The 20,864-nt window shown below is 42.0% G+C and overlaps 1 protein-coding gene across 2 annotated transcripts in view; it reads left to right on the top strand.

Annotated features, from left to right (window-relative positions):
• The window catches only part of LRMDA (leucine rich melanocyte differentiation associated), a 773,841-nt gene that overhangs the window by 243,174 nt on the left and 509,803 nt on the right, over positions 1-20,864 (top strand). The window lies entirely within an intron of this gene.

Here is a 20,864-nt window from a genome sequence, read left to right as displayed (position 1 = left end):
TTGCAATCATTTTTATTGTTCAAATGCATCTAAAAAAACACAAAATAAGCAACTTATATTTCCCATCTACAGGTCCTATGGGTACCTATAGGGCTTCATGGCAACAGACTGCAAACAAAACTCTGTGATCTGATCCTACAGTCGTTCTGTCATCCATCACTTTCTTCATGCTAATTTAGGGAGCATGAGTGGAGCCATTTACTGTCATTAGTGAAACAGATACCACTTTGGTGTCTATTTGGTTCCATTCCTTTCCGTTATTTTTGGAATATAGAATAGTTTAATCAACTAATACAAGTCAATGGTTTGGTTTCTTTCAGTTCGGGCTTCCGTCAGAGCGATGTTTACGGCAGCTGTGACCAAACCCCCTGACATAACCCCCCAATGTAGTAAACACACTGTGGAAAAACTCTTACAACTGTAAGTCAATATTAGCAAGAAGTGGGGGACAGATGGAAAGGAATATGGCTGTAGTCTCAGACTACACAGGGTGTATTTATAGTACGTTACCATGGAGACGCATACGACTGTATAGGAGCTGAAGACCTAAAACAATATGACATTTTTAAATTAATAATGAAGGCCTCTTGCAAATTTGCTTCAATTTTCATTTCAAGTGCACTGAAATAATTGGTTGCAGTTGCTCTGTGACTGGCAGACAGTGTTTGTTTTTAGTCCTGGTCCTACAAGCAGCGCAGCATTATTCTATATAAAAACAAAACACATTATAAAGTGATGAAGCAAAACAAATTTTAGTTTCAGTTGCCATCTTAAACTTGGTGTAGTCTGTGAGTTGAGTGAGTCAGTTTACCGTTAACACTTATTACTAGAGATGAGCGAGTATACTCGCTAAGGCACATTACTCGAGCGAGTAATGTGCCTTAGCCAAGTATCTCCCTCTAAAGATTCGGGGGCCAGCGCCGGTGACAGGTGAGTTGCAGGGGGGAGTGGGGGAGAGAGAGATCTCCCCCCCCCCCCCCCCCCGTTTCTCCCCACTCTCCCCCGCCGCCCCCCGCCGGCCCCCAAATCTTTAGAGACGAGCAGGAAGATAATCGGCTAAGACACTACTCGCTCTAGTAATGTGCCTTAGCGAGTATACTCGCTCATCTCTACTTATTACTTATCCACAGTCACTAGACAGGTCATAATTTCTGGGACCAATCACCCCACCAATCACTAATGCAGTTGTCTGACGATTGCTCTTCGCTAGCTTGAGCGTGATCATACCAGTGAGATGGAACTGGAAACTCGTGACACCTTTACCTGATAAATGTCGATTGTGGGAAAACCCCTTTAAGCTGCTATTACACCAGTGCTATTAATGCTAGTGTAATAGTGCTAATTGCCGGACTGTACTTGCTGGTTAAGCCTGCCAGTTGTCAGAAAAATGCAAGTGCTAGCACCCCCTGCCAGCACTCATGTAATAACAGCCTTAAAATTGATTTTGCATCTACATTTTATAGTCGTTCTTTATATGGAACTATTAGAGAGGGGGAGCCATGTTTGTTGACATTCATGGCTCTAGCTAATTAAAGGGGTTGTCCACTTGTAAACGATTGATGAGTATCCTCGGGATGGGAATCAATATTACAATCACAGGGTCTGCTACCCAGGACCCTCTCTGATCAACTGTGTGCTGCACCAGTGTTCTTGTACATTGTGCTGATTTCTGTAGGAAGCAGACAGCTCCATTCCTACTGCAGTGGCCAGAGTTGGTATTACAGGCAAAGTTCCCATTCACTTCATTGGTAACACTGCCTGCAGTACCAAGCCTGGTCACTACAGTGGGAAGGGAGCTGTCTGTTGTCTGCAGATATCCGCTCAGTGCATAAGCTTACCGACCTGGCAAACAGGTGATCAACAGGGATCCCGGATTGCTGGCTCCCACCGATCTTTTATTGATGTCCTATACTAAGCTTACAACCGGACAACCCCTTTAGGGGTGTATCTGGTGTGGAGCTTGACTTGCCCTATCAGAATCTACCCTTTTTAAATCATGAATAATTCTGTACTAAGATTTTTTCATTAGTGACATCTGTGTAGTTCCCAGCAACTTCATATGGTGCAAGTCCGCCTTGGAAATAGGTAAAGTGAGCCTTCTCCCAGCTGTGAGCAGGTTAAACGCAGCAGTACAAGAGCACTTACCATGCAGCAGCATAATGAGTTCCTTTCTGCTTAGCATGGATCCCAGTGATATACAACTTGCAATTAAGCATGGCTTGGTGATCCGGTGATTAATGTCGAAACGACTCCTGAAGGAGCTGCACAGACCTCCTCGTCACATACTTCATGCTGTTTACAGCTGGGTCCCTATTAACAGTAAGATTCAAAGGGCCATTTACAATTCAGTAACCTTTATGACGGCGAACTCTTCAATCAGCATTTTATTTCTTTTGTAACACTTTAGTCATCTACAAATGTCAGAGTGAAATAGGAATATGAAATATTTAGGATCGTCAGGTAGAAGGTGCCTGAAAGGTTAACCCGCTAGATGCTGTAATAAATGGGTTTAAAAGCATGTTTGTGCAAATCTGGTAATCTCTGTTTCCACAAATATCCCTGCTGGAAATCTGCGTTCCATTCCTCGTATTCTGATTTACACTTAAAATGGCTGCTTGATAGAAGCTTTGCTTTGTTTCGCCCAGTGATGAGCACTTTATGCTGAAAGCTCTGCTTGTTTACAGAGTATCAGGAGGGTAGCATTGGGAGGATTCATTGATTGTGACTCCCAGCATTAAAATGTTTAGTGCTACAGATATCTGAGAGGATGTTATGTCATGATCTCTGCGCCGAAATAAAAACCTCTCACGCTGCTTGTAAAAAGATTTTATTTTGTGTTTTCTTTTATATGTAAGTGATGGCAATCTCTGTACTGCGCTGTAGAATATGTATGTGCTATGTAAATTAGCAAAATAAAATATTGTTGGTACATTTTAATTGGCTTACATTGACTTCAATGGAAGCTGTCCGCGTAGAATCCACGCAAAAATAGAGCATGCTGCGGTTTTACCTCCACGAGCAGAAAATTGCAATTGATGCCCGCTCCAGATTCTGCAATGCAAATTTGGTCATGTGCAGCTGGCCTAAGTGTATTTTCCTGTAGTCAGTCATGCTGGAGGATCTATTGTGTAGTGCAACGTAAGGGGGTATCTTCACTATAATGGCTTTGGTATGTCTGACTGTCGGGACCCCCATAGATCCTCAGTAAAAGGGTCTGCACCACTAGTTTAGAGCTACAACTCCACAACTGATTTTCTCTGCCCAGAAATGCTCCCGGCCACCCTCTATGCAAGGAACTACAGTCAAGTCCCATTCGATTGGAACCCCACTGTTACCTTGAGTAGTTCTCGGAGATTAATATGCTGAGCAATTACATTCTAACAAATGAATAGTCCTTTGAAAACATTTATTGAGCACTCCCTAAACTTCCATGATGCTAAAATTCAGTCCTAACATAACTACTGTATGGGAGTCAGCGAAAAGATACTTTGGCCTATACTATCATATTGCCTTGTTCACATTCTGTTGGTACCATGCGCCTCATCAACATTCCAGGAAGATTTGTCTCAGGTCAACCTTTCAGATCATCACCTATAGCCTGCCATGTCATTAAACCCAAAATACAAGGGTCATTACAAGGGGGAACCCTGAGTTTGTGGCAAAATCAAATGAATCTATTAACTACTACTTCTCCGTGAGTATGTATGTTTGTGTGTGGGTGCTTCTCATGCTCCGCCCCTGGTGATGTCATCACAGGTCCTACCACATATATAAAACACAGAGCCTGACCGACAGAAGAACAACAAAGTTAGGGGTTAGGAAGGGGAGGACAAAAATAACAAAATGAGAATACCACTAAGCCGTTATTATCTCAGACACAACTCAGCGTTTCTGACTTAAGACACTGACCTACTGCCACCACAGAGATTCAGCGGGCTAAAGGACCTGTGGTGACATCACTGCTGTGGAAGGAGCCATTTAGCAGTTTGGTAGAAAGTACTGTATACTGGATAAGCCGACAGCAGCCACCAGGACCTGTCACCATCATGTGATCACCTGTGTGGGTGGAGTCAGGGATCACATGACCAGGGGGCTGATCACTGTATCCATGAGTTTGCTGAGCTAGTGATGTCTGGAAACCAGCATGGATGTACCACAGCTGTGTGTGATGTTCGTGAATCAGTATGTATGTAATTAGAGCTTTTGTGTGTGTATGATGTGTGGGGATCATAATGGATGTACCATGTAGCTTATATGTAGTCCCACTACATATAAGCGCTGCATTGTAGACTGACCCACACGAACCAGGAAAGGCTCTGTAACTTATATATAAGCACCACATCGTAGACTGTCCCACACCAACCAGGAAAGGCTGCGCAACTTCGGAGCCGCCCAATTAAGGAGTTTCTGTTCCCTCAAGTAAGGTCACAGCTTCATTCTAGAGTTACGTTTTTGAATTTGCAGCCAGCTAAAACGGTTTTATCATCTTTATGGGTGATATTGGGGTATGGCACTCTGGGTAGTAGTTATTTAGGTGAGGCACTCTCATTAAATAGTCCTGTTGGTAGGAACAAGTAAATTTATGTGGTCTATTATTCATATTGCCCTGTTTTATTAGTGTATTATGTTGCATTATACTATAGATTTCTGGCTGTCCCTTCCATGGTATCTTAGCCTCACACATCCCAGTGGCAGTAAATAAAGTTATCTGCACCTCCTTAAAAATAAAACTTAAAGAAGGCATCCATATACGTTTACTCCAACAATGCAGCCAGTTTCATGAATTCACAGCATTACTACAGGGAATACTTGGGATTACCTCTCCATTAGAGCGGCTCACATGAACGAGTCAGATTCAGTATGTGAATATACACAGCAGTAGACCTGCAATCCATCGTGGAACGTAATTGCGAACTGTTGCGGAAGATCGCTGATGTACGTGTATGCACAGTTTATTGTCTGCGTAGGAGATCGATGTCTCTCTCCTCCAGCTGACATGGCTTTTCGATCTATTCTCATTAAGTTGCGAGCATTTCCATCGCTCATACGCAATGTTAATTGTGTATGGGTTGCGGGTCACTTGCATCCATAGACCTCTATTGAGGGAATTCACGTTAAAATAGAGCATGCTGTGATTTTTATTCATCTTGCGGAATACGCAGTACGTACCTGCAGGTGTGAAGGAAACCGCGAAAATACATGCCTTTCAATTACTGCAGATGGTGATCATTGAATGCGCAATTCAAATACGTTTGTGTGGAACAAACGTAAGTATGTGAGATTGGACAAGGAAAGTCATCACCCTGTGGTAGAAGGTGACAGCTTCACCAACCTAGATAATACCTTAATGATACATTGCCTTTTTAAATAGTCACCTACTACAATAGCAGATGCCCTCAAAGATTTGAGAAAATGTAGTCCCCCCTTTGGTGCGCCTCCACCACGACTGTACCATTGACTGGCCATGACCCTTTTTGGTTGTTCCCACCATGCTGTGGCTGCCAACCTCTTATAAGGCCGCTTTCGCACAGGTGCTTGTTCAAAACACCATGCTATAACGTTCCCATTGATTTCAATGGGGCCTCGCAGACGGGCTCGATCACGATGCTGGACGGCACTTTCCAGTGCTGCTTTGCCGCATCCATGTGTGAGAGTGGCCTAAGTGATATGTTTGGTGCCTGTCTGCGTATGGCAAACATTTTCACTTTGTATTTACCCCTGTTGTCCTCATATAATATAATTACTACAAATAGGTTGTATTTCTTAACAGTATCGTAGATGAAACGGTGTAATAGTATGAGCACTTGGGTTGACCTCAGTCTGTTCTATATAGCATGTTAGTTCATGTAAAATATGTATTTGTACTCAGACATACATGAATAGTTTTGAACCTAAAGACGTGACCAGATAGCCCTGTACATGACTGTAGAAGAATCCCAGTTCAGTGTTATATTGGTTGTTGTTCTCTCCATATGTAATTAGTTTGCCACAATTCGTAGACCCTATATATGTCTTTACACAAATTTAGTCTTGTGTAGTTGTAAGTTATTTCCTCATATTCGGAATGGTATTTTCCATTTTCGCAGAACACCTTTTTTCTCTCCTTTACATGCCCTTAAATTTTTGTGACCTTTTCACACGACACCTTCCTGCAAGACCTTGGTTGCATCTTCTATGCCTCAGTCATCTCAAAAATATCAGCTTCTTCATGGCCTTCCGCACTCTGGTTTGTAGCATTTTTACTCAAGATCAAGAGCGATGAGCCAGAGGTTTCAAGCTGAATCTCTGAGCAAAGGGCCGACGTGACACGGGTTATTATTTATTTGTCATCTCGAATGTAATAAGCTGTAGATACAGCACCGGCAGACCTTGATTTATTGCGTTGTCGGCAGCAAGCAACGCCGCAACTGGTGTACCATGCAAAATGGATACGGAAGTGTCAGCCATGTCTATCTATCATGAGTGAGGCTTTCTCTCTCCCCTTCCACCCCCGCCTCCCTCTCTCTGTCAGACTCATAACACATTCGCACTTCATGCCAGAATACATAAACAATCTTTCATTATTTTGATGCATTTTTTCCGTATTTGTTCTTTACAGAACATAAACTTCAAATTTATGTCTTTTTGCACAGTGATATTCACATAGTTTGGTTAGATAGATAAATGGAGTTATGGATTGATGCATATACATACACCGAATATTTAAAGTTTCCCATCACACAGCTTTTTGTCTTGTTTTGAATATCATTTTGCTTCACACGGTGATTGCTGAAATTGCATTTTATTTAAGTCCCTCATTACATGTTTCATATATTTAGGGAAATATTCTTATAATGTTAGTACGAGCTAGTTGTAAATTTATTGTTACACCATATACAAGTCTGTCGGAGACTTTCTCATGATTTTCGCATCATAGATCGCAATATTGTTTGGCAACAGAAAATACTACAAAGCTCCCGTGTCTTCATATTGCATTACACTGATTTTATGGTGTAGTTACATAACAATTTCATAGGCATCCAAATATTAGGTTAATGCAGCAGATCCCAACCATCTAAAGTGTATGTTGGTCTTTACCCTAATGGCAGTTGTTTGAAATCCAAGATGTCCAATTCTTGTTTTCCTACCTGTCCAAATACTCTTTTATCCTGTGAGATAACCTGCTGCCGGACATGTTAACTTCTCCCCAATGAAATGAACATACCGGCTTAGCCAAGCTGTCCATTATTATGGGGTAGTGTATAGCAGTTGGCGGACATAATGGTATGTTCACACATTGCAGATGTCGTCAGCAGATTTTAATAACATGATATAGTTACATAGTATTTTAGGCTGAAAAAAGATATATGTCCATTCAGTTCAGCATATTACCCACCAATGTTGATCCAAGGGAAGGCAAACAACCCAATTAAGTAGAAGCCAATTTTCCTCATTTTAGGATAAAATAATTACTTCCCGACTCCAATCTGGCAATTGGATCACCAGATCACCAACCCTTATAAAGTAATCTGTGACTACAACATTTAATATTGTTGAAGTAATCAGTGATACCACAGGCTGAGGTCCATTTACTTCAATAGGACGCAGCCTGCAGTACCAATCCAGGCCACTGAGCAATATACGGAGCTGACGGCTTCCCTCAGCATAACAGCTAGAAGTGGGACAACCTTTTTAACATGGGTTTTTTCTTCAGGCCGCCTGCAGACGGCCGGGTCGGATCCGGCAGTGAGAATTCTCGCCGCGGGACCCGACCCAAGCGCCTGCAGAGAGCAGCGCGTACTCACCCGCGCTCCGCAGCTCCGGATCTTTCATGTGCTGGCTGCCGGGCAGCCAGCGCATGCACAGACCGGAGCCAGCGGCCGGCACTGTCGTTTCTGTGCAGGGCTCGCAGAGAAATAGAACATGCCGCGATTTGTTTGCCGCGCGGCTGTCTGCATAGGATTGCATTTGTTAACGCAATCCTATGCAGGCTTCCAGCGGTGGAAATCCCGCCGCAGAATTTCCGCCCGTCTGCAGGCGGCCTCAGGTGGTATTTAAATCCTTGAGCTATGCACCATTCTGTCAAGCACTGAACGAAGTCATAATACAATGTATCCACTTTGCCAGAAGTGTTCCTGTAAATGGTCACTGTGGTTTCAACAAACTTTTGGTAATATAATAGCCAATGCGATAACTAGCAAAATTGCAATTTACTTTATTTACTGAAAATGTTTTCTTCCTGAAAAATCACTCCAAAGTGCTGGTCACTAAAGGTCTCCCATCAACTGATGGCCGTCTCTAAGACAAGTTGTAGGAAGTAGGGGCGGGGCTTAGCTAGTGTAACGGAGCTCAGAAGGCTACAATCACGCAGCAGTATACACACAGCTCATAGTCTGTTCATCCTACTCTCCTTAGTTGTTGCTGTCTGTGCCTTGTGACCTAGCGCACAACAGTAAGTAGCCATCAGTCCTGATAAACAGCTGTTCTCCCACGGCCTGCTATGCTGTGTTATGTTTGTGCCAATACTGATCTTCCCGTGATCACTGATGAACTCCGGCATCTCGTAAGAGATTTCATTGTGCTCTTGGTGATAACTCAGCCTTGCGGTGCTCAGATGGACTGGTAGAAGTTGCTGACAGTCAGTAACAAGTATTACTACTTTACTGTCTACTTGTTCTCTGCACTCCGGCTCAGACCAGAGCAGCACTCCCTATTGTCAAATGCAGGAGGCAACTAAGTGGAAGGAAGTGGCGACAGGTGCAGCACTAGGAGAGCTCTCGGGTGGGGTCACTACCCGCTGGAGATGAGTGGAAGGATTAGATAGAGCAGCCACTCCAGGGCACTTGGCAGGAAAATAACAAAGCCATATACCCCAAGTCACATTACTACTAGAGATGAGCGAGCACCCAAATGCTCGGGTCCCGTTACTTGAGTCGAGCTTTTCGTAAAATTCGAGAGCTCTACTCGAGTAACGAACTCCATTGACTACAATGGGAGACTCGAGCAATTTGTATGTGGGACACCGGGTCCCAAGCTTTTTTTTTCCCCCTTGGTTCTCTCTCTCTCTCTCCCTCTCTCTCTCTCCTCCCCCCCCCTCTCCCCCCCCCTCTCTCTCTCCCCCCTTTCTCTCTCCCCCCCCCCTCTCTCCCCCCTCTCTCTCTCCCCCCTCTCTCCCCCCTCTCTCTCTCCCCCCTCTCTCCCCCCCTCTCTCTCCCCCCTCTCTCTCCCCCTCTCTCTCCCCCCTCTCTCTCCCCCTCTCTCTCCCCCTCTCTCTCCCCCTCTCTCTCTCCCCCTCTCTCTCCCCCTCTCTCTCTCCCCCTCTCTCTCCCCCTCTCTCTCTCCCCCTCTCTCTCCCCCTCTCTCTTTTAACGCGGATCACGCGCAGATGGGCTCAATTGTCCTCTATCTCAATTGATCTCCCGCATGCAAAAAAAAAGACAATAGTGCATCTTCTGTGGAAATCTGCACGGGACATATTTTTCCCATGGACATGAGGCCTTAGCGACCTTCCACTCATACAGAATAATTCTGCAAGATGCATCTTACAGTGCAAAAAGTGCAGAACCAAAATCTGCATATGTACATGCAGGGCAAGGAGCAGAAATCTGCAGCAGCTTAAGTTGTGTCTTTAGGTGAATCTTGCAGAAATACAATGTGTGGTAATGTGTGAAAGGCCCCATTACCACGGGACGAAATAGGATGCATGACGCACAGCAAGCTGCTGTAAATTCAGCACCAGAATCCTCAGGCTTCATGCAGATTTTGATGCTGAACTTGAAAATGGTTTATAAAATCTATGTCAAAGAAAATGGCTTAAAACCTGCCTGCGATTCCACATAAAAATACAGTTAGACCTACAGATTGTGGTGCGCAATTCCACAACCGTAGATTTGGCTGCATCCTGCAGCGTAGTTCCATCCAGTGTGAAAGGTCTCCAAGCCCCCTGCACGTGTGCGGCGTCCATGCTTACCTGCTCTGTCGCAGTCTTTTCTGTACTGCAGATGGACCCAGCGCCTCGCCATCGCACAAATGCTCAGCACAGATTTTTTTTCCAAATTTTTTTCCCTGCATCGATGCTAGGTGACGATGCAGAATCCGCGACCTGTCCACAATGTACATTGTGGATGGGCCGCGGGTCGAACGGCTTCCATTGACTTCAATGGAAGCCGTCTGTGTCAGAGCCTGAATGAAAATGGAGCATGCTGCGATTTTTACTCCGCGAACGGAAATCGCAATTGATTTCTGCTCACATGTTGGAAGCAGCAAATCTCCATAGGAAGTAAAGGGTGGAATTTACTGTGGATTCGCGGTGCGGATGTTCACCAGGATTCCGCAGCAAATATCCGCCTGTGTGCAGGAGGCCTTAGGGATGTTAATCCTGTGCCGTCACAAGGCTTGTGAACATTACAAATCCTGGTGGTGGCAGCTGTGTGGAATTGTTATTTGGGTAATGTGTTCTCACTATTCTGTATAGGGCTTATAGTTGGGCACTGTTTAGTATGGAATGAGAAGCTACTGCTTGGGGAGCCATCCAACGTAAGGCCGGTCCTGCCTAGAAGGACATAGTACAAGTGCACTTCCATCCACACCAACTTCACAAATTGACAGTTGAGTTGATGCCCTGAGCATGTATGCTTATGCTGGCTAAAGGGAACAATGCCATGGCGCATCTCCATCAAGCTTGGGGTAGCTGGGTTGTTGTGCACAACAGCAATGCACTTAGAAGTGCTAACATTTTACAGAATACTGCTATTATTACTACTGATGTTTGCATCAGATTCCTATCTTTCTGCTATAACATTTATCAGTAATGGACATATTTGCACTAGAGACCTGCTAACACTGGGTCATACAATATATTTTTGACATTTTTGTCATATTGGCATACTGTAGCTATACTTCTTTCCCGGGTTTACGATTAAAAAAACCCACACATACTCCTTTCCTAATTAAAATAAAATGCATAACAAGCATATTTTCTAATTACTTTACACTATTTTACCAATAAGCTCTTCTGTTCAGTAACAATTTATAGTCTGCTTATATGTGGCTTGTATAGTAGCAGCCTAAAATCTTATTGGACTGTTCTTTCCGGCAGCCACAAACTCCCTGTTCTCTCCATTCCCCTGACATATCCCACTATGTCCCAGACGCGTACCTCCCTTTTAATTTACAGCTTAATTTCTCTCCTAATTCAGAAGATTGATGCCGGAAAGCTATTTGCCGAATTATGGAAATGTCACTACGTTTTATTGTTGTAATAAAGAGATTCCTATATATCACTTGCTCTATGGGGATTCCAGGCTTTTTGCATACATTTTCCTAGCAACGGATACTGGAAAAAAGTGCCAGCACTTATATTCTTAACAGGAGGTACAAAGGATGGGAGGGGGATGAGATATCAACATGTCTTCCCCGGAGAGACCTTCCTTTGTGCGCACATAGATGCAGAACAAGCCACTCAGAGGAATAGCTCACAATTCTTCGCCTAGGCACTAAAATGTTGTGTAGTCCTGCTTCATATAAGTCAATGCAAGCTGAATTAAAATAGGTAATGTGTTACTTTTTAGCTTCATGACTGATGAAATTAAGTCATGTATTGTCAGCAGTTTGTACATCCTATTTACTAACAAATTCCTCAATTCTTCAGCCCAGATACATAAACCCTTTAAAGCTTTAGGCCTCCTGTCCACAGGCGATTGTTCATTGCATTATCTGCGGCGATAATCTGCCGTGGGTAACGCATGAAACACTGTCCATAGGATAACTATGAAAAACGCAGCCTGATGTACACGAGCGGAAATCCATTGCAATTTTCCGCTCACGTAATAAAAATCGTGGCATGCCACGAATTTCTGCGCTGAATCTTCCATGTTTAAAGCTGCGATAAATCGCATTGACTTTAAATGTTCTCCCGCGGCGAAAATCTGCTTTGCTTGCGTTAAAATGCAACGCCCGTGGACAGACGGCCTTACGGAGGGACTATCCAGTGTTTATATGCCCACACACAGTCCCATGCAATTACAAGTGTATGTAATGCCCCATATTATGTTCATAAATATGTTGGTGATTCAGGAACATCAGCTAATTTTCATGCCTTCCTTTTTCTTTTTTTCATCCTTACTTTTAAAGACCCATAACTTTTTTTTTTAGTTGTTGACATAGCCTTATGAAAACTTGGGGGCAAGTTGTATTTTTTTTATTGTTACCATTTGATAGCCCATATAATTTCCTTAAAAACGTTTAAAAAAATTTAAGTAGGGGTTAAATTGAAAAAATGCAGCTGTGCAATTTTTTGGTGTGTTTCTTTCATGATTGCCAAGACATGTAAGCATGTAAATAGCAGTGATTCCAGGTAGCTCCAGTTTCAGCAGATAGGTGTCAGTGGTTTCAAACAGCCAGCACCCATCGGTTATGGGCTAAGCACTTGCTCTGTAGCTAACCTGCACATCTGCAACATAAATGTACGTCACGCCAGAATGAACGGCTTAATCAAACTACTAATGACCACTTGTTAGTTATAATGTGTGCTTTTTATGCTCCACACCTGGAGACGTCATCGCTCCGGCCTTTGGTGACGTCATCGAAGGTCCTACAACATCTATAAAGCACAGAGCCTGACCTACAGAAGAACAACAAAGTTAGGGCTCTTGAAAAGGGGATTACAAAAATAACAAAATGAGAATACAACTGAACCGTTATCATCTCAGACACAACTTGTTGGTCCTGACAGAAGACACCGACCTACCGCCACCACAGAGATCCAGTGGGCTTTAGGACCTGTGGTGACGTCACTGTGGTGGGAGGAGCCGTTGTGCAGTTTAGTAAAAGAGATCCAGTGGGATGAAGGACCTGTGGTGATGTCACTGCTGTGGGATGAGCCATTGTGCTGTTTGGTAAAAAGTGCTGTATATTGGATAAGCCGACAGCAGCTACATGACATCGGGTGATCACTGTATCCAGGAGTCTGGTGACATGTGGAATAGCAAAGCTGTGTGTGTGATGTGTGTGAATCAGGATGTAACAGAGCTGTGTGTGTGATGTGTGGGATCCGGATGGATGTAAATGAATGTACAATGTAGCAGAGCTGTGTGTGTAATGTGCTGTGTGTGTGATGTTGGGTCAGCATGCATGTAGTAGAGCTGTGTGTGTAATGTGTGGAAATCAAGATGGATGTAGTAGAGCTGTGTGTGTAATGTGTGGGAATCATAATGAATCTACAATGTAGCAGAGCTGTGTGTGTAATGTGTGGGAATCAAGATGGATGTACTACAGCTGTGTGTGTCTTGTAGTCGAGCTGTGTGTGTGATGTGTGGGGATCATAATGCATGTACCATGTAGCACAGCTACTAATAATTACCAGTCATGCTTTGTACAAAGAGGCGATACATGGCCACATATGTACCAGTAAGGAGATGGCAGAAAGATATACAATATACAATGGACCGGTCTACTTTGTCCAGGAGCCAGCTATGTTTCCTACATAGTATGAGTAACAAAAACTTGCTAGATCATTTGGCTTCATTCGAGTGGGCAAGCTAGATGCTTTTAACTTATTGGACACAACACTCTCATACTGTGTCAGTAAGCAATTGCTGGATCACCTATTTCTATGAGCAAAATATTTGTAGTCAACGAGGCTGCATTCACACCTGCGCCGTGCATCTCCGCCCATTTTCTACTTTTTTATTCCATTTTGAGAATTGAAAAACGTTCGCCTCAGTTAAAGGGGTTGTCCCGCGGCAGCAAGTGGGTCTATACACTTCTGTATGGCCATATTAATGCACTTTGTAATGTACATTGTGCATTAATTATGAGCCATACAGAAGTTATCAAAAGTTATTCACTTACCTGCTCCGTTGCTGGCGTCCTCGTCTCCATGGTTGCCGTCTAATTTTCGCCGTCTAATGGCCAAATTAGACGCGCTTGCGCAGTCCGGGTCTTCTCTTTTTCTCAATGGGGCTCCGTGTAGCTCCGCACCGTCACGTGCCGATTCCAGCCAATCAGGAGGCTGGAATCGGCAATGGACCGCACAGAAGCCCTGCGGTCCACCGAGGGAGAAGATTCCGGTGGCCATCTTCAGCAGGTAAGTAAGAAGTCACTGGAGCATGGGGATTCAGGTAAGCGCTGTCCGGTGTTCTTTTTTAACCCCTGCATCGGGGTTGTCTCGCGCCGAACGGGGGGGGGGGGGGGGGGGTTGAAAAAAAAACAACCCGTTTCGGCGCGGGACAACCCCTTTAACCATTTCCTCAACCCCATGACAATGTGCATACAGTGCAGTCTCTTTGGAGTGTATCATTAAGTCTTATTATGGAAGATAGTGTAAACAAATAGGTCTCTTTATAAATTTCTTCTAGGTTCACATTCAATATTTATATTGTTATATTTTTTGTATCATTGATATGTCATCAACATCACACAGCAATACAATTGTTAGATACAGCATGTAGCAGAAATCTGTTACTGGCAAAGACAAAAACCAAAGTAGATGCCATAGATTAAAGCTGAGATGAAATGAGTAATTTAGAGGAATAGTGATGATTTGTAAAATCTTGTAAAATTATATCAATACGTGTAATTTATCTGGATTGTAATTTTAATAAATCAGTATGCAGGCGAAACATGCAGAATCTAAATAATATATAATAATATTGAAGTGATGCCATTATGAACATTCACTCTATGGATGTTTTATTTTTTTAATTTCACAGATTTCCTAGGAATAAAGTAACAAAAATAGACAATAAACAGAAGACCAAAAATACTGAATCCCAGAGAACCCTAGTAAATATGGCACTATATTATAATACAGAGGAACAATCAATTATTAATGTGACTTGTATGCTGACAGAAGTTTTACAAAGCTCTCACATTTGAATATACTGTCAGTACATAAAATGAAGAAATATATATTCTTAAGCTGGTAAGCTATATTGAGAATAATTTCCCTGTGTTCGGAGGCCTGTTCTGTAACCCTGCTGTTAGTTGCTAAGTATTTATTCATTTTCACAAAAGCATCCATAAATAAAGGAAGAACGGTGATAAACTGGGTGCCTCCATGTTATTAAAATAGTTTGTCTTATTGTTTTATTGATTTACCATTGGGGCCTTGCTTACTATTTCAGTATGTAAAAGTCATCAGGCCCTCAAGCTGCAGTACGGCTGGACGTTAATTGCTGCAGGTTGTTTCTTTCCTCTCCCCCTCCCTGACTCTCAGGGCAAGTGGTTTGCATGGATGCCTGCTAAGCACTGTGGCACCGCCATGATTAATGGCGCCTTCCAACACAGGACGGAGCCATTAATGTATTGGCATGTCTAGCAATAGATCACAGCTATTGATTACTATGTAGGAGACTGTTAACCCTTTACTACTAAAACTTCAGAAGCTTGAATAAATGCCTAATGCTGTGCTTTACGTAGATAACTTGTGGCTGTCAGTATCAGGGAGTACAGCTGAAAGTCAAAGTAAGTGAACCCTGTGGAATTACCTGAATTCCTCTATTGATTACTAATAAAATGTGGTCTGATTGTTCTCCAAGGCTACATTCACATCTGAGCCGGAAGCTCTATTCTGAGCCTCCAGCATAGATCCGGATGAAACAGCGCAACATGCTGCTCTATTTCATTTGGGAAAGGGCATAATAGACGGATGGACCCCATTATATTCAGGGTTTGATTCTGTTGTAGGATAGATTCATTTTTCTGCTCCCATAGTGGGAACCGAACACACGTCACAGTTACATACAAACACGGGCTAACTATCTGATAGCATGCAAGCACTATGTCTCTCATAGAGCACATTGAGTATATATCCACAATGCAAAGACAAAAAGTAAGTGAACCTCTACGTTAATGACTTCCCCAACAGCTAATTGGCAAAAAAAGATTTCCATATATGTATATTTCCATAAGGGTGGTTTTACACTGTATAGAAATATATATATATATATATCATTTTTAAATTATTTTTTTTAAATGCTCCATTTTACTTCACACTTTTGCCTTTCGGTTGCTTTTTGCTGCAGCCAAAAGATAACTAGAAGTCAGTAGGGAAATATTAGATGCTCTACAAACTGGGCTTTTGTTTTGGTGGCATTTTTTTTTATTTGTCATGTGTATTTTGGGTCAGTGACATTTTTCTTTCTAGTCAAAGCAGGCTATATGGGTTAGTGACTTTTTCTGGGGGGTTTTGCATAGGCTCATCTATTGGACATAAAAAATGCCATATAAAAACTATTAAAACATATGAAACGATAAAACAACAGCAAAAATCGCCTATAAATTATGCATGTATGTACTAAAAGAAATGCAGCACCCCCCCCCCCCTATTTCTTTACGCAAAAAAACCCTGCCAACAAAGTAGTGAGTATGAAGGTAACCTTGAGGACGTGAGACTGGAAGTGTGGGTTTCACAGGTGCTTTGCTCATTAAAGGGAACCTGACACCTCTGAATAGTACCATAAATTAAGTTCTTGTGCTGTACGGAGAGGTGATGTGGGGGTCATGGAATGTATATTTCATATTCACCCAATCCCCCGGCGTAACTTAGTTTACGGTGCCATTTGGAGGCAACAGCATCCGCTTAAATCTGCTGTTCAATATATTTTTCTTACATGCAGGTAATATTGTAAAATACAAAAAAGCAGCTTTCCATGATTTAATCCTCTGTTGTACCACCACCATCCCTGCTTCAGTCCCCCTCGCCAGTGTGTGTTTACATGGCTGCAGCGGTGACGTGCTCATATATACGTGATCACTTTAGCCAATCACTTATCTCCGCGGTCTCGTGCCATAGACAGCTGACTCTAGTGATTATTTGCAGCAGTCACATGCAGACTGATTTTTTTCTGGGTAGTCAAACATACATCTTCTGCTGGGAAAATACTTTAGAAGTTACTATGCTGTGGAGTTGACTTGTCCATAACAACCAGATAATATCGGATATACTGTAGGTGGCCTAATCTCTCAAAAGAAATGAATAGAATATAGAATCCTCCTTTGGATACATTAAGAATATAGTGGCACAACAATAAAATGGACACTGCTGATTTGTATCAGTTCATAAGGATAATCAACAGTGGATATATGAGAAGAAAAGCCTTTTACTGTATTGTTATTGTATATCATTGGTATTCTTAAGGTAAAGGCTACTAGATGAAGAGGCTCCTCCTCAGGTGGTCTCCAGTATAACAGGATTCCCAATTCCACAAAATAAGTTGATCGGCCATTAGAGACTCGGGAACCAACCAGGTAGGACACCCCTTATAATTCAAAATGGCTTCATTTGAGTGGGCAAGCTAGATGCTTTTAACTTATTGGACACAACAGTCTCATACTGTGTTAGTAAGCAATTGCTGGATCACCTATTTCTATGAGCAAAATATTTGTAGTCATGAGGCTTCGTTCACACCTGCGCCGTGTATTTCCACTTATTTCTTGCTTTTATATCTGTTTTATGAATTGAAAAATGTAGCTATAACTGTGACCAATCCCATTATTTACTGTTTGTTTCTGTTATGATCGCTTTCACTTATTTCTTCTATTGGAAAATTAGCGTTGCTTGCAGCCAAAAAATTTGGCATAGAAATTTTTAGGAATCGTTCACACTGGCATTAGTCTCAGTTAGCAATTTCTATTTGAGGAGCAGAGAAACAGAAATAAAAACTAAATTAAACATTTCCATTGTTCTCTGCAATGTTTTGTTTTGTTTTTTAATGTAAATATTTTTGTTGAATTCGATTCTTTTACATTTCCTTTTTGAAATACCAATACCACCACTGACTAATGTAGGATACGTGTGGAATAATTTTCTTAACCTTGAATGTTTGATTTCTCACTGCCAGTCTGGTATTGGGATTTAGGGGCAGACCGTTTTATGCTGTCTTATCTGGGGCCTAACAGGGTTACCATGAGCGGTCCAGTATAAGACCCTATTTGGGCTTCTACTAGCCAGCTCTCTAGCTGTGAACAGTACAAGCATTAGGACAAGTATGTGCTGTTCTTCTCTATACACACGAATGAGACCTTTGGCCAACTGAACAAGATAACTATTTACAACAGTCTAATTTATCTATAAGGAAAGGTACAGTGTATACGCCAAATAAATGGGTTGGATAGCAGCACTCGATATGCTGTACCTCTCTTAGACCCTGGTGGTTATATAAACAATGCATTTAGAAAGTCTTCAGACTTTCACTTTTTTGTACATTTTATTATGTTATGGCCTTGTACAAATTTTAAAAAAAGGGCAAGTTTTTCCCCATGTTACATTCTATACTGACAAAGTGACAACAGAATGGTAGAATTATTTGAGCATTTAAAAAAATTTAAAAATTAACATTTTGTGTTGATATAACTATTCACAATTTGGTATGACACTTGTAATTTAGCTCTAGGGGCCTCCAATTTCTCTTGATAATCATTAATTGGAGTCACCTGCGGTAAATTTAGTTGACTGGACATAATTTTAAAAGACGCCCCTGTCTATATAAGATCTCACAGCTCACAATGCATATCAGAGCCAAAATTAAGCCATGATACAGAATAGTGTGGAGGCTACAAAATATTTTCTCCTGCACTGATAGTTCCCAAGAGCACAGCGGCCTCCATAATTCTTACATGGGAGAGGTTTGGAACAACCAGTGGCTGACCCGCCAAACTAAGTAATTGAGAAAGAAAGGTATTGGTAAGAGAAGTGATAAGAATCCAATGGTCACTCTGGCTGAGCTCCAAAGATCCTGTGTGCAGATGGGAGAAACTTTCAAAAGGTCAACCAGCACTACAACACGCCACCAATCTGGGCTTTATGGCAGAGTGGCCAGAAATAAGCCTCTCCTCAGTAAAAGACACATGGAAGCTGCCTGGAGTTTTCCAAAAGCACCTACAGAACTCTCAGACTGAGGAACAAGAGTCTCTGCTCTGATGGAACCAAGATTGAACTTTTTGGCCTCAATTCCAGGAATTATGTTGGGAGGAAGCCAAGCACTGCTCATCACCTGTCCAATACCATTCCTACAGTGAAGCATGGGGGTGGCAGTATCATGCTGTTAGGATATAGAAGGTTCTCCTTACCCTCATTTGCCACTTTTTGCACCCTGTTTCATCTTTTTAAGTCCTAATTTACAGATGGTCTTCCCCATTTTTCTGCTGCCCTGATGTTTCAAATCTGCTTTCAGGTAGGGGGGCATGTAGCAAGCCTAGTATTTTCCAGTAGTTCACGGTCTTGTGCTTCCTTTCCCTCACTTCTCAAGCTGCATTGCCCAGTTTCTCGTCCAATCAGCAGGGAGACATCTGAATGCTTGCCTCTGTGGTGTCCCAGGGCCATTCTAGTATTCAAAGAGATTCTGTCCAAATGGTTAGTAAACCCTATATAATATACGCACAATCTGTAACAGCAGGAACAGCAGCCCTCTCCTATGTCCTAGTTGTTCCACTAACTACAGAAGCTCAATATTTAGCAATAGACAGTGGATTGCAGAGGGTCTGGAAGGGAGACACCTAGTGACTTTGATTTTCAGTGTTAAAACAACAACACTTTTAATAAAAGTATATTACCAGATTGATGAGGCACACAAGGGCTTTGAGATGAGCATAAGTTGACTCAAAAGTTTGTGCCCCTTTTAAGGGTGCATTCACACATGCAGGTTTTGTTCACGTTTTATGATGCAGTTTGTGAGGTCAAAATAAGGTATGTATCATAAATGGAGAAAAGGTTTAAAGGATAGATACTGCTTCAACCTTTTTTTTTAAACCCACTACTGGTTTTGGCTTTAAGGACTGCATCAAAAAACTTCATCAAAATCTATATATGTAACAGCACTAGAGATGAGCGAGCGTACTCGCTAAGGCAAATTACTCGAACGAGTATTGCCATTTTCCAGTACATGCCCGCTCGTGCCAAAGATTCGGGGGAGGAAAGGGGGCGAGATCTCTCTCTCCCATGCTCACTCCCGCAACTCACCGCTCACCCCCGCCGGCCCCCGAATCTTTTGGCACGAGCAGGCATGTACTCGAAAAAGGCAATACTCACTCAAGTAATTTGCCTAGCGAGTACGCTCGCTCATCTCTAAACAGCACCATGAGTCACAAAAATTTTCTACAGTATATTTGTTTGTTAGCAGAATGACTATCAGATAAACTTTTGTTCAAAAACTAATTTCCTGCAAATCAATTTATTGACTTTTTACTATTTCTTCTAATGACAATCTACCAAGAAATTTCCAATATCTCCAATAGATGTGGTCGTCTATACACCAGAATTCTGTCAGATATAATTACTTGGTACCAATTACACATATTATTGGCAAAACATATTTGCTAATGATTATATTAGAACAATTCTATCATTCACAGAAGTCTAATGGTAAATGCAGCTTTAAGCAAATGTGAAAAAAGTTATGAATATATCACTGCAATAACCACTGTTAAAAAAAGAGACAAATATCACATCTATACTTTATGAATGATACTTTTGACCAATTTGGCAACTGAATAAAACAAAGTTTTAAAGATGGAAAAAAATATATTTTAGTAAGGCTATATTCATACCGTATTCTGTTTTGTATTGCTTGCTTCTAGGGCATTACCAGGATCTAAAAAGATTGGGGGCATGAACCCAAGGACATATGTTTTGCCCCTCCCTCCAAACAATATACGAAAGACAGTATAGCTATAATACAACTTTTAGAAAATATGATAGGCAAAGATACACTCCTATCAACCCTTTATAATGGAAACCAAAACTTTGGAGACTTCACCTATAGATACATCAGCCCTGCTCACCAATAATTTTCCAATAATAAACACTAATGTATATGTAATAGTGCATCTCTGAATAATACAGTCATACACTTAACAATTAACCAATATACAAGGAACAAAAATTA

Source organism: Eleutherodactylus coqui, chromosome 4, assembly GCF_035609145.1.
Source record: "Eleutherodactylus coqui strain aEleCoq1 chromosome 4, aEleCoq1.hap1, whole genome shotgun sequence".
Taxonomy (NCBI): domain Eukaryota; kingdom Metazoa; phylum Chordata; class Amphibia; order Anura; family Eleutherodactylidae; genus Eleutherodactylus; species Eleutherodactylus coqui.
The sequence above is the reverse complement of the archived record's forward strand: the minus strand, read 5'-3'. Positions and strand labels throughout refer to the sequence as shown.